The 15,486-nt window shown below is 42.8% G+C and overlaps 1 pseudogene across 1 annotated transcript; it reads right to left on the reverse strand.

Moving 5' to 3' along the window:
- Nucleotides 1-13,149: 13,149 nt before the first annotated feature.
- Nucleotides 13,150-14,888, reverse strand: LOC117092641 (annotated as a pseudogene). Its single transcript, XR_004440871.1, has one exon. The product of XR_004440871.1 is annotated as a putative elongation factor 1-alpha-like 3 (transcript).
- Nucleotides 14,889-15,486: the final 598 nt, after the last annotated feature.

Below are 15,486 nucleotides of genomic sequence, written 5' to 3' on the forward strand. Positions count from 1 at the left end.
CTCTGTCACCCTGGCTGGAGTGCATGGCATGATCTCAGCTCACTGAAACCTCATCCTCCTAGATTAGAATGATTCTCCTGCCTCAGCCTCCTGAGTAGCTGGGATTACAGGCACCCACCACCATACCTGGCTAATTTTTGTATTTTTAGTAGTGACAGGGTTTCACCATGTTGGCCAGGTTGGTCTCAAACTCCTGACCTCAGGTTGATCCACCCACCTTGGACTCCCAAAGTGCTGGGATTGCAGGTGTGAGATACTGAGCCTGGCCTATCCCATTTATTTATTCCTCAGATACCTCCACAAAAGTTCCTGAAAGGTGGTAACTCAGCTGCTATGTCCTTTGCTTCCCATCGCATCAAGCAGATGACTGTGTCTGTTGATGATGCCCAAGAAATACCTACTGACTGTATCAATGAGTGACAGCTAGAAAAGGCAAAACTTTGAACTGGTTATATCACCGTCCTGAAGAGGCTCAGTTCAGTTTTGAATGTTACATTGTAAAAATGAAACTGATATTTGTGTTGCTGCATATTTCCTGATTCACTGTTTAGGCAAGCCAAGGCGGAGGAGGGATCACCGAGGTGCCCCTTGGTGGCATCTTGAAGCAGTTACTCCCATGGGTAGATGAGCCCAGGGACTTGAGTTCTGGGTTTTTGATAAAGGTGAGTTTGATGCTGATGTAACTTTGCATTTCTTGTTTACTTTTACTCCTCTACAAAAACTGTATCTTCCAGGCACAAACCTTTAAAACTAAAATATTTGCTTGCTTTTCTAGTCTGATGGAAGGCACAGAAATATGTTCAGTTTTAGCTGAGGACCTTCTGTATCATCACTTCCTACCTGGAATGAGAGGCAGAGGTGATTCTGACAAAGGGAGGTTTTCTTACCTCAGTACCTTGCACAGTGCCAGCATGCCATTAAGTCTCAAAATGTCTCTTTTGTATTTGCTGAGTGCTTAACCCTTGCTAAGCACAGTCACAGCTATTCCTTAATTTACTAGGTGTCATTAATATTCACCTTATTTTACAGACAGGTGAACCAAGGCCCAGAGATGTTAAGTGACTTTCAGATTACAAAGCTTGTAAGTGTGAGTATCAGGATCATCATTTCAAATTTCTAACTTCAGTTTTGCTAATATCTGAGTATCATTTCCTTAGGATAATACTTGCTAGGTGCTGGGCATGGAGCAAAATGTTTTTAGCTATTATCCTTCTGCATTTTGATCATACCCTGATATAGAGCACATGTCACCATCCGTGTGATCTCTTCAACCTCTTCTGAGGTGATTGTCTCACCATGGGGTAGCTCCTAAAATACATCATGATCTTTTCCACCCAAGAGCCTTTTTGCTTGCTGTTCCTCCCACACTGAATGTTCCTCCCTTGTGCTTCACACAGCCAGATTCTCACCATCCTTCCAGTTTCACCTTAAGTCTTATCTATGACAAGAGACCTTCCCAGGTCACCTATTTAAGCAGGTCCTTCCCTTTAGTGTCTCTCATAGCACTGTCTGTATTCTCAGCACTCATTGCTGTCTGTAATTATTTTACTGAATTGTCTATTATCTGTATTTCCCACAGAATGAAAGGGCAGAATGATTTTGGTCTCCATCCTCTGAGATGTCTGGAACAGAGCCCTGAACATGTAGGTCCTCAATGAAAATGCTTTAAATACAATAAGGCCATTTAAGAAAAACCTGTGGCTAACAAACTGATTGGGGGAAAAGCTGAAAGTTTTTCCTTTAAGAACCACAACAAGACAAGGATGTTCTATCTCACCATTTGTATTCAACACAATATTGGAAGCACTAGCTAGACCAATTAGGCAAAAGTAGAAATGAAGGACATCTAAATTAGAAAGGGAGATGTTAAATTGTCCTTGCTTGCAGATGACATAATATTATATATTGAAAAATCCTGGCAACCGCCTCTGGGTCCCCTCCCATTTTATGGGAGCTCTGGTTTCACTCTATTAAATCTTGCAACTCCACACTCTTCTGGTCTCTGTTTGTTATGGCTTGAGCTGAGCTTTCGCTCGCCATCCTCCACTGTTGTTTGCCACTGTCGCCTGCCACTGAATTCTACCCCTCTGGATCCAGCAGGGTGTCTGTGGCACTCCTGATCCAGCGAGGTGCCCGTTGCCACTCCTAATCAGGCTAAAGGCTTGCTATTGTTCCTGCATGGCTAAATGCTGGGGTTCATCCTACTCGAGCTGAACACTAGTCACTGGGTTCCATGGTTCTCTTCTGTGACCCATGGCTTCTAATATAGCTATAACACACACTGCATGACCCAAGAGTCCATTCCTTGGAATCTGTGAAGAACTCCAGGTCAAAGAACAAGAAGCTTGCCGCCATCTTGGAAGTGGCCTGCCACCATCTTGGGAGCTCTAAGAACAAGGAACCCCCAGTAACATTTTGACGACCACGAAGGGACATCCAAAGCAGTGAGTAATATTGGACCCCTTTCTCTTGCTATTCTGCCCTATCCTTCTTTAGAATTGGAGGAAAATACCAGGCACCTGCCGACCAGTTAAAAACAATTAGGTGGCTGCCAGATTTAAGACTCAGGTGTAAGGCTGTCTGGGCAAGGGCTTTCTAACAACCCCCAACCTTTTCTGGGATGGGAGCATTGGTCTGCCTGGAACCACCTTCCACTTTTAATTTTCCTGGTGAGGCTGAGGGCCAACTAGAGGCAGAAAGCTGTCATCCCAAACTCCCAGCATTAGCCAGTTGAGATCATGGCACAGCCAGAAGTCTCTGCTCAACAGTTGCTCATGCATGTGCCCCTACGTTTGCTTCTGACCCATACCTCCTGGGTCCTGACAACAACTTTCTTGAAAGTGTACCCCAAAATTCTCCTTGCTTCTGAATCTACTTCCTCTGATCCCTGCCTCCTAGGTACTAATGCTTCAGACTTTCACTTCATCTCCCAAGTATTAGAGCAGGTTGTATCTCCAAAGGGATCTAAGGAAGCTCTACGTTGCATCCTTAGGCTCCTAGGCTATATGAACCCAGGGAGTCTTGTCCCTGGCATCCCTCCCAATTTAGGCATACAGCTCTCCACATGGGCAGTTATGTGGGACCCATTCCCCACCACCCTTGCCAGGGTCTTAGAACTGATAACCCAGTACTTTAACAACTGGAACTGGGTCTACAATAACATAATAGATCAGGATGAAAGTAAATAAAAGGGAGACGCATATTCCTATAGTGGCAAATGGGGGCAAGGAGCGAACATCCTTCCCCTGTGTTTCCAAACTCCATCTACAATGACAGAAAGGAGAAGGAAAGAGAGAAAGAGAAAGCTAGAAGCAGTAAAGAAAAAACAGTGTACCCTACTTCTTTAAAAGCCAGGGTAAATATAAAACCTCTAATTGATAATTGAAGGTTTTCTTCATTACCCTATAACACTCCAATACCACTTCATTGTCAGTGTAAACAATGGCATAGCTCAAAACACTGAGGCCACTGATGACTCGTAGGCTTCCTATCAAAAATCTTTAACCCAGGAATCTGCGGATGCCAAAATGCATTCTGTTAGGCAGGGACCTAGACCCAACATGGCGGTACCACCTGACATGGCGGGCCCCTTGTCAGGACTTTACTCACTGGGACTTCCTCCTAGGACTTTTTAGCGTGTGAAAAGCACCCTGAGCCCGCCAAAACTCCCGGCTCTGCTCAAACTCCTGGACACGTCATTCCTCAGAAATCGAAACCTAACTCAGGAAACCAAAACCTACAGACCCCGCCTACCTCGCCCTATAAAAGGCCCCTGATACCTGCCCTGCGCGCGACTTCCTCGGCCCTCCTCCTAGGGGATCGGCGAACCTTGCTGTGAGCCCAGTAAAGGCTGCCTCTGTTCTCATCTGTCTCATGTCTTCTTGCTCGGTTCCCCATTACATTACCCATTCAATCTGTAGCAGCAATTGCTTTGCTAACAGAAGAAAGTAGAAAATTAGCCTTTAGAGGAAACCTCATTGTGAGCCCACCTCACCAGTTCAGCACTATCCTAAGTCAAAAAAGCAAAAAGTGTAGATTACTAACTCAAACATCTTAAGTATGAGGCTATCCTGTCAGAAAAAGATAATTTAACATTAACCAGTGAAAATTCCCTTAACCCAGCAGAATTCCTAACAGGGGATTTAAATCTTAATTACCATACAAAGTTCTGACCAGACCTAGGAGGAACTCCCTTCAGGACAGGACAATAGATGGTTCCTCCCAGGTGATTGAGAAAAAAACACAATGGGTGTTCAATAATTGAGGGAAACTCCTGTAGAAGCAGAGTTAAGAAAATTGCCGGCCGGGCGCGGTGGCTCAAGCCTGTAATCCCAGCACTTTGGGAGGCCGAGACGGGCGGATCACGAGGTCAGGAGATCGAGACCATCCTGGCTAACACGGTGAAACCCCGTCTCTCCAAAAAATAGAAAAAACTAGCCGGGCGAGGTGGCGGGCGCCTGTAGTCCCAGCTACTCCGGAGGCTGAGGCAGGAGAATGGCGTAAACCTGGGAGGCGGAGCTTGCAGTGAGCTGAGATCCGGCCACTGCACTCCAGCCCGGGCGACAGAGCAAGACTCCGTCTCAAAAAAAAAAAAAAAAAAAAAGAAAATTGCCTAATAATTATTCTGCTCAAACGTGCGAGCTGTTGGCACTCAGCCAAGCCTTAAAGTACTTACAGAATCAAACACTCTACCTCAATCCTGACTCAAAAGGTACCCACACCCTCTCTGAAATGAATTTGCATAAGAGAGAACTGCTGTTTGTAGGAATGCATCTTGATGGGGCAACTGGGTTGTTATGAAATACTCAGGAACCCAGCCCAGCTCTAGAACTCACCCCTCAGTGCAAGCGCAATGTTGGGCATGCGGGTAAAGGACCACTAGAATCCAGTAGCCTGGACCCTTTTCATTGTGGTCAAGAAAGGTATGAAAAGAGGTGCAGGACTGCTACATCCATCAACTTTCTGTTTTTTTTTTTTTTTTTTTTTTCTCAATAGCCCTAGAAAACTAAAATGGATGGGATAACAATCACTTCTCTGAATATCTTGATCTCCTGACCTCATGATCGTTCCGCCTCAGCCTCCCAAAGTGCTGGGATTACAGGCACTTCTCCGAATATCTCATAGAATTATTTGCTTATTCACCCATTTATTTATTCAAAAGCAAAGGTTTTTTTAACCTCACCATTTAGTAGCTAAAGGAAGAAAAATAAATTATTGTGTTAAAACATTATAGAGGGTGTACTGAAGGAATAAATTGTGGGCTTGGGCCATTCAGAGAAAGAGAAAATAAATAAGTAAAGAGGTCTTTAAGGATGAATAGGAGTTACCAGTGGGTAAATATTAGAACAAGGAAAAAGCCCTGACAGATTCATGGAGATCATACATGAAAGAGCAGAAATGGGACAAGCTCATCTTCAAGTTACCACTCCTTTCACTTTTTTCATAATTATCTTCACAGGTCATACCAAAGGTCATCAATTCAGAACATAAATCAAAGTAGATTTCAGAAAGAATTCCTTGGAAGTCAGCTCTCCCAGGGGCCCCATTTGCTCCTGCTCCCTAATCCATGTAAACTCTGATGTCCAACACCTTCCTCCTTTGCCCCACTCATAGCAGGTGATTCATTACAGAACCTAGAGAGTCTGAGTTCTTTTCTTTTTGCCTCAAATCCTGGGCTTCTATCCAAACCAAAGATTAGGGACATGTAGCCATTTACAGTTCATTCCACCCAACCTCCTCTAATTCTGTGGCTGCTTTCCACCACCCATCACTGCCTCCCTAACCCCCACAGGGGACCCTTGGACCCTGACTCTTTCCTTACTTGGCTCAGCACCTGTTTTTCTCCCATGGCATGAGCAACAGTAGCTCTGAAGTCAGAGATTTTGGCTTTGAATTCTTGTTGTGCTTTTTTTCCCTCCCTGGATTCTCAATTTCTTTAGAGTTGGTCTCACAATGTGGTAATGGCCAACCTTTAGTGAGCACTTGTTATGTTCTGGCCATGAAGCCAAAACTTTACATGCTTTCTTCACAAAAACTCTACAAAAGAGATTTTTAAAAAAATCTTCATATTACAGGTGGGAAAGCTAAGGTGCAATCAGAGTAGTTCCCTGTCCTGAATCCCCCATTTGGTAAGAGGTACAGCCAGGATTGTAACGCAGGCAGTCAGGCTCCAGAGACTTTGCTGTTAACCTTTCATTTAAGTGAAGTCATGATTAAGTTGAGCCTCCAGTCCAGATGGCAGCCCCTAAACTTTCCAGGGGACATTTCATGTTTGCTATGCTTTATTCAGTGTTTCCAAATAGCAAGAAGATGTGTGAGATTATGAACTTCACATATTGGCATAAATGCAAGTCTCACTATCCAGGGCCGCTGCTGTGAGAAAGTGAATGGCAACCATGGGGCTAGGTGTAGCATAGTCATTGAAAGCAATGTTAATGGAGAAGGTTTAATGATATGAGAAAAGCATATGGGAAGTGATAAAAGCGAATATAGAGCCATATGTAGAGTATAAATGTAACCCTTAGAAAAGTGTGCTTGTGATTGTCAAGACTTATTAACAAGTATATACCTATCCCCCTTGTTTGTTTGTTTATTTATTTACTTATTGAGACAGAGCCTTGCTCTGTCACCCTGGCTGGAGTGCATGGCATGATCTCAGCTCACTGAAACCTCATCCTCCTAGATTAGAATGATTCTCCTGCCTCAGCCTCCTGAGTAGCTGGGATTACAGGCACCCACCACCATACCTGGCTAATTTTTGTATTTTTAGTAGTGACAGGGTTTCACCATGTTGGCCAGGTTGGTCTCAAACTCCTGACCTCAGGTTGATCCACCCACCTTGGACTCCCAAAGTGCTGGGATTGCAGGTGTGAGATACTGAGCCTGGCCTATCCCATTTATTTATTCCTCAGATACCTCCACAAAAGTTCCTGAAAGGTGGTAACTCAGCTGCTATGTCCTTTGCTTCCCATCGCATCAAGCAGATGACTGTGTCTGTTGATGATGCCCAAGAAATACCTACTGACTGTATCAATGAGTGACAGCTAGAAAAGGCAAAACTTTGAACTGGTTATATCACCGTCCTGAAGAGGCTCAGTTCAGTTTTGAATGTTACATTGTAAAAATGAAACTGATATTTGTGTTGCTGCATATTTCCTGATTCACTGTTTAGGCAAGCCAAGGCGGAGGAGGGATCACCGAGGTGCCCCTTGGTGGCATCTTGAAGCAGTTACTCCCATGAGTAGATGAGCCCAGGGACTTGAGTTCTGGGTTTTTGATAAAGGTGAGTTTGATGCTGATGTAACTTTGCATTTCTTGTTTACTTTTACTCCTCTACAAAAACTGTATCTTCCAGGCACAAACCTTTAAAACTAAAATATTTGCTTGCTTTTCTAGTCTGATGGAAGGCACAGAAATATGTTCAGTTTTAGCTGAGGACCTTCTGTATCATCACTTCCTACCTGGAATGAGAGGCAGAGGTGATTCTGACAAAGGGAGGTTTTCTTACCTCAGTACCTTGCACAGTGCCAGCATGCCATTAAGTCTCAAAATGTCTCTTTTGTATTTGCTGTGTGCTTAACCTTTGCTAAGCACAGTCACAGCTACTCCTTAATTTACTAGGTGTCATTAATATTCACCTTATTTTACAGACAGGTGAACCAAGGCCCAGAGATGTTAAGTGACTTTCAGATTACAAAGCATGTAAGTGTGAGTGTCAGGATCATCATTTCAAATTTCTAACTTCAGTTTTGCTAATATCTGAGTATCATTTCCTTAAGATAATACTTGCTAGGTGCTGGGCATGGAGCAAAATGTTTTCAGCCATTATCCTTCTGCATTTTGATCATACCCTGATATAGAGCACATGTCACCATCCGTGTGATCTCTTCAACCTCTTCTGAGGTGATTGTCTCACCATGGGGTAGCTCCTAAAATACATCATGATCTTTTCCACACCAGAGCATTTGTGCTTGCTGTTCCTCCCACACTGAATGTTCCTCCCTTGTGCTTCACACCGCCAGATTCTCACCATCCTTCCAGTTTCACCTTAAGTCTTGCCTATGAGAAGAGGCCTGCCCAGATCACCTATTTAAGCAGGTCCTTCCCTTTAGTGTCTCTCATAGCACTGTCTTTATTCTCAGCACTCATTGCTGTCTGTGATTATTTTACTGAATTGTCTGTCTATTATCTGTATTTCCCATGGAATGAAAGAGCAGAATGATTTCTGTCTCTGTCCTCTGAGATGTCTGGAACAGAGCCCTGCACATGTAGGTCCTCAATGAAGTACTGTAAGCCAAGCCTTAAAGTGCTTACAGAATCAAAAACTCTATCTCAATCTTGACTCAAAATGTTACCCCCATCCTCTCTGAAAGGAATTTGCATAAGAACTGTTATTTGTAGGAATGCATCTTGATGTGGCAACTTTGATATTATGGAATACTCAGGAACCCGGCCCAGCTCTGGAACTCATCCCTGAGTGCAAAGGCAATCTCGGACATGCTGGTAAAGGACCACTAGAATCTAGCAGACCAGAACCCTTTCTTTGTGGTCAGGAAAGGTGGGAAAACTGGTGCAGGACTGCTCCTTTGGTGAGCATAACTAATCTGACAAGCTGTCAGACAGGGACATTTACATCTGCAGAGGTGGAGTCTACAGATGCAGGCAGGCCTCCTTGAGTTGTGGTGGGCTCCACCCAGTTCGAGCTTCCTGGCGGCTTTGTTTACCTACTTAAGCCTCAGCGATGGTGGGCGCCCCTCCCCCAGATTCACTGCTGCCTTGCAGTTAGATCTGAGACTGCTGTGCTAGCAATGAGGGAGGCTCCGTGGGTGTGGGACCCACTGGGCCAGGTGTAAGATATAATCTCTTGGTGTGCCATTTGCTAAGACCCTTGGTGGAGCACAGTATTAGGGTGGGAGTTACCTGATTTTCCAGGTGTTTTGTGTCTCAGTTTCCCTTGGCTAGGAAAAGGAATTCCCTTTCCCCTTACACTTCCCATGCTTCAGCTCTTGCTGGTTGGGCTGCACCCACTGACCAGCACTGACTGTCCAACACATCCCAGTGAGATGAACCGGGTACCTCAGTTGAAAATGCAGAAATCACCCGTCTTCTGTGTCACTCACGCTGGGAGCTGGAGGCTGGAGCTGTTCCTATTCGGCCATCTTGTCATGATTTTCATTTGACCTGCTGGTTTTTAAAGAGTGTGTCATATAATCTGTATGTATTTGTGAATTTTCCTTCATTATTAATATCAATTTTTTAACTTTTATTTCAAGTTCAAGGGTGCATATGCAGGCTTGTTATATAGTGTGTTGCAGGGGTTTAGTGTACAGATTATTTTGTCACCCAACTAATAAGCATAATACTCAATAGGTCTTTTCTTAATCCTCTCTGTCCTCCCACTCTCCACCCTTACATAGGCCCTAGTGTCTGTTGTTCCCTTCTTTTTGTCTATGTATACTCAATGTTTAGCTCCCACTTACAAGTGAGAACATGCAGTACTTGGTTCTCTGTAACTGTGTTAGTGTGCTTGGGATAATGGCCTCCAGCTCTATGCATGTTGCTGCAAAGGACATGACCTCATTCTTATGCATGACTGCATAGTATTCCAAGGCGTATGTGTACCACATTTTTTATCCAGTCTACCACTGAAGGACATTTAGGTTGATTCCATGTCTTTGCTATTGTGAATAGTGTTGTGATGAACATAACGTGTGCACATGTCTTTATGGTAGAATGATTCATATTCCTTTCAGCATATATCCAGTAATGAAATTTCTAGGTAAATGGTAATTGTTTTTAGTTCTTTGATGAATTGCCACACTTCTTTCAACAACGAATGAACTAATTTACTCTCCCACCAATAGTGTATAAGTGTTCCCTTTTCTCCACAACCTCGCCAGCATCTGTTATTTGATGATTAGTGATGTTGAGTGTTTTTTATATGTTTCTTGAACACATATATGTCTTCTTTTGAAAAGTGTCTGTTCATGTCCTTTGTCCACTTTCTAATGAGGTTGTTTGTTTTTCACTTGTAAATTTGTTTAAATTCCTTATAGAATCTGGATATTAGACTTTTGTCAGATGCATTCTTTGCTAACATTTTCTCCCATGCTGTAGGTTGTCTGTTTACTCTGTAGATAGTTTCTTTGACTGTCAGAAGCTCTTTTTAATTAGGTCCCATTTGTCAATTTTTACTTTTGTTGAAATTGCTTTTGGTGCCTTCACCATAAAATCTTTGCTTGTTTTAATGTCCAGGATGGTATTGCCTAGGTTATCTTCCAGGGTTTTTATAGTTTTGTGTTTTATATTTAAGTCTTTAACCCATCTGAAGTTGATTTTTATATCTGATGTAAGGAAGGGGTCCAGTTTCAATCTTCTGCATATGGGTAGCCAGTTATATCAGCACTATTTATTAAATAGGAAGTTCTTTCCTCGTTGCTTGTTGTAGTCAGTTTTGTCGAAGATCAGATAGTTGTAGGTGTGTAGCCTTATTTCTGGGCTTTCTATTCTGTTCCATTGATCTGTGTATCTGTTTTCCTATCAGCACCATGCTGTTTTGATTTTTGTAGCCTTGTAGTATAGTTTGAAGTTGGGTAACATAATATTTTTAACTTTGTTCTTTTTACTTAGCATTCTGTTGGCTATTCAGACTGTTTTTTGCTCCATATGAATTTTAAAATAGGTTTTTCTAGTTCTGTGAAGAATGTCATTGGTACTTTTGACAGGAGTAGCACTGAATGTGTAAATTGCTTTGGGAAGTATGGCCATTTTAACAATATTGATTTTTCCTATCTGTAAGCATGGAATGTTATTTCATTTGCCTGAGTCATCTCTGATGTCTTTGAACAGTGTTTTATAATTTTCATTGTAGAGGTCCTTCACCTTACTGGTTAGCTGTATTTCTACATATTTTATTATTTTTGTGGCAATTATGAATGAGACTGCATTCCTAATTTGACTTTGGGCTTGGATGTTGTTGATGTACAGGAATGCTAGTGGGTTTTGTACATTCATTTTGTATTATGAAACTTTGCTGAAGTTGTTTATCAGCTGAAGGAGTTTTTGGGCCAAGACTGTGAGGTTTTCTATCTATAGAATCATATTATGTGCAAAGAGGGATAGTTTGACTTCCTCTCTTCCTACTTGGATGCCTTCTATTTTTTTCTCTTGCTTTATTGCTATGGCTGGGACTTCCAATACTATGTTAAATAGGAGTGGTGAGAGAGGGTATCCTTGTCTTGTGCCAATTTTCAGGGGGAATGCTTCAAGCTTTTTTCCATTCAGTATGATGTTGGCTGTGGGATTTTCACAGATGGCTATTCATATTTCAAGGTATGTTTCTTCAATGCCTAATTAATTTGTTGAGGGTTTTTAACATGAAGGGATGTCGAATTTTATCAAAGCCTTTTCTGCATCTGTTAAGATTTTTGTCTTTTGTTTTTGTTTATGTGATGAATCACATTTACTGATGTGCCTATGTTAGACTAACCTTGCATCCCAGGGATAAAGAATATTTGGTTAGGAATAGGTTGATCCAAGATGGCCAAATAGGAAGACCTCCAGACTACAGCTCTCAGTGTGAGTAACACAGAAGACGAGTGGTTTCTGCAGTTCCAACAGAGATACCAGGTTTATCTCACTGAGACTTGTTGGACAGTGGGTGCAGGCCATGGAGTGTGAGCCAAAGCAGGGCAGGGCATCACTTCACCTGGGAAGCACAAGAGATTGGGGAATTTCCTTTTCTAGTCAAGGGAAGCCATGACAGACAGTACCTGGAAACTCGGGGCACTCCCACCCTAATACTGCACTTTTCCAATGGTCTTAGCAAATGGGACACAAGGAGATTGTATCCCACACCAGGCTCGGAGGGTCCCACACTCACTGGCATCTTTGATGAGAGCAGTGATTCTCCCAGCATGGATTTTGAGATCTGAGAATGGACAGACAGCCTCCTTAAGTGGGTCTCTGAACTCCAAGTAGCCTAACTGGGAGACACCTCCCAGGAGGGGCTGACAGACACCTCATACAGGCAGGTGCCCCTCTGAGACAAAGCTTGCAGAGGAGGGATCAGGCAGCAACATTTGCTGTTCTGCAATATTTGTAATTCTGCAGCCTCCGCTGGTGATACCCAGACAAACATGGTCTGGAGTGGACCTCCAGCAAACTCTGACAGACTTGAAGTTGAGGGTCCTGACTGTTAGAAGGAAAACTAACAGACAGAAAAGAATATCATCAACATCAACAAAAGGACATCAACACCAAAGTCCCATCTGTGGGTCACTATCATCAAAGCCCAAACGTAGATAAAACCACAAAGATGGGGAGAAACCAGAGCAGAAAAGCTGAAAATTCCAAAAATCAGAGTGCCTCTTCTCCTCCAAAGGAACACAGCTCATCGCCAGCAACAGAACAAAGCTGGTTGGGAAATGGCTTTGAAGAGTTAACAGAAGTAGGCTTCAGAAAGTCAGTAATAAAAACTTCTCCGAGCTAAAGGAGCATATTATTTGAACCCATCACAAGGAAGCTAAAAACCTTGAAAAAAGATTAGAAGAATGGCTAACTAGAATAAACAGTGTAGACAAGACCTTAAATGACCTGATGGAGCTGAAAACCATGGAACGAGAACTATGTCACACTTGCACAAACTTCAGTAGCCGATTCAATCAACTGGAAGAAAGGGTATCTGTGATTGAAGATCAATTGAATGAAATGAAGTGAGAACAGAAGTTTAGAGACAAAAGAGTAAAAGGAAAAGAACAAAGCCTCCAAGAAATATGGGATTATGTGAAAAGACCAAATCTACGTCTGATTTGTGTACCTGAAAGTGATGGAGAGAAGGAACCAAGTTGGAAAACACTCTACAGGATATTATCCAGAAGAACTTCCCCAACCTAGAAAGGTAGGCCAACATTCAAATTCAGGAAATACAGAGAATGCCACAAAGATACTTTTCGAGAAGAGCAACCCCAAGACACAAAATTGTCAGATTCACCAAAGTTGAAATGAAGGAAAAAATGTTAAGGGCAGCCAGAGGGAAACGTTGGGTTACCCACAAAGGGAAGCCCATCAGACTAACAGCAGATCTCTCGGCAGAAACTCTACAAGCCAGAAGAGAGTGGGGACCAATATTCAACATTCTTTTTTTTTTTCTCTCATTAAACTTTTTTAATGGGTCTCAAAATTCTGTGACAAATTTTTGGTCAAGTTGTTTCCATTAAAAAGTACTGATTTTAAAAACAAATAACTTAAAACTGCCACACGCAAAAAAGAAAACCAAAGTGGTCCACAAAACATTCTCCTTTCCTTCTGAAGGTTTTATGATGCATTGTAATCATTAACCAGTCTTTTACTACTAAACTTAAATGGCCAATTGAAACAAACAGTTCTGAGACCGTTCTTCCACCACTGATTAAGAGTGGGGTGGCAGGTATTAGGGATAATATTCATTTAGCCTTCTGAGCTTTCTGGGCAGACTTGGTGACCTTGCCAGCTCCAGCAGCCTTCTTGTCCACTGCTTTGATGACACCCACCGCAACTGTCTGCCTCCTATCACAAACAGCAAAGCGACCCAAAGGTGGATAGTCTGAGAAGTTCTCAACACACATAGGCTTGCCAGGAACCATATCAACAATGGCAGCATCACCAGACTTCAAGAATTTAGGGCCATCTTCCAGTTTTTTACCAGAACGGCGATCAATCTTTTCCTTCAGCTCAGCAAACTTGCATGCAATGTGAGCCATGTGGCAATCCAACACAGGGGCATAGCCAGCACTTATTTGGCCTGGATGGTTCAGGATAATCACCTGAGCAATGAAGCCAGCTGCTTCCATTGGTGGGTCATTTTTGCTGTCACCAGCAATGTTGCCATGACGAACATCCTTGACAGACACATTCTTGACATTGAAGCCCACATTGTCCCCAGGAAGAGCTTCACTCAAAGCTTCATGGTGCATTTCGACAGATTTTACTTCAGTTGTTATGTTGACTGGAGCAAAGGTGACCACCATACCGGGTTTGAGAACACCAGTCTCCACTTGGCCAACAGGAACAGTACCAATACCACCAATTTTGTAGACATCCTGGAGAGGCAGGCGCAAGGGCTTGTCAGTTGGATGAGTTGGTGGTAGGATGCAGTCCAGAGCCTCAAGCAGCGTGGTTCCACTGGCATTGCCATCCTTATGGGTGATCTTCCATCCCTTGAACCAAGGCATGTTAGCACTTGGCTCCAGCATATTGTCACCATTCCAACCAGAAATTGGCACAAATGCTACTGTGTCGGGGTTGTAGCCAATTTTCTTAATGTAAGTGCTGACTTCCTTAACAATTTCCTCATATCTCTTCTGGCTGTAGGGTGGCTCAGTGGAATCCATTTTGTTAACACCAACAATTAGTTGTTTCACACCCAGTGTATAGCCAGAAGAGCATGCTCTTGGGTCTGCTCATTCTTGGAGATACCAGCTTCAAATTCACCAACACCAGCAGCAACAATTAGGACAGCACAGTCAGCCTGAGTTGTCCCTGTAATCATGTTTTTGATGAAGTCTCTGTGTCGTGGGGCATCAATGATAGTCACATAATACTTGCTGGTCTCAAATTCCCACAAGGAGATATCAATGGTGATACCACATTCCCGCTCAGCTTTCAGTTTATCCAAGACCCAGGCATACTTGAAGGAGCCCTTTCCCATCTCAGCAGCCTCCTTCTCAAATTTTTCAATGGTTCTTTTGTCGATGCCACTGCATTTGTAGATCAGATGGCCAGTAGTGGTGGACTTGCCCGAATCTACGTGTCCAATGACGACAATGTTGATATGAGTCTTTTCCTTTCCCATTTTGGCTTTTAGGGGTAGTTTTCATGACACCTGTGTTCTGGCAGCAAACCAGTTGTGAAAAAGCAACATTCTTAAAGAAAAGAATTATCAACCCAGAATTTCATATCCAGCCAAACTAAGCTTCATAAGTCTAGGAGTAATGAAACCCTTTACACACAAGCAACGGCAGAGAGATTATGTCACCACCAGGCCTGCCTTACAAGAGCTCCTGAAGGAAGCACTAAATATGGAAAGGAAAACCGGTACCAGCCACTGCAAAAACATGCCAAATTGTAAAGACCATTGATGCTAGGAAGAAATTGCATCAACTAACGAACAAAATAACCAGCTAACACCATAATGACAAGATCAAATTCACACATAACATATTATCCTTAAATGTAAATGGGCTAAATGTCCCAATTAAAAGACACAGACTGGCAAATTGGATAAAGAGTCAAGACCCATCAGTGTACTGCATTCAGGAGACCCATCTCACATGCAGAAACACACATAGGCTCAAAATAAAGGGATGGAAGAAGATCTCCCAAGCAAATGAAAAGCAAAAAGAAAGCAGTGGTTGCAATCCTAGTCTCTGATAAAACAGACTTTAAACCAACAAAGATCAAAACAGACAAAGAAGGCCATTACATAATGGTAAAGAGATCAATTCAAAA

This window comes from Trachypithecus francoisi, unplaced genomic scaffold, assembly GCF_009764315.1.
Source record: "Trachypithecus francoisi isolate TF-2019V2 unplaced genomic scaffold, Tfra_2.0 Lachesis_group12, whole genome shotgun sequence".
NCBI lineage: Eukaryota > Metazoa > Chordata > Mammalia > Primates > Cercopithecidae > Trachypithecus > Trachypithecus francoisi.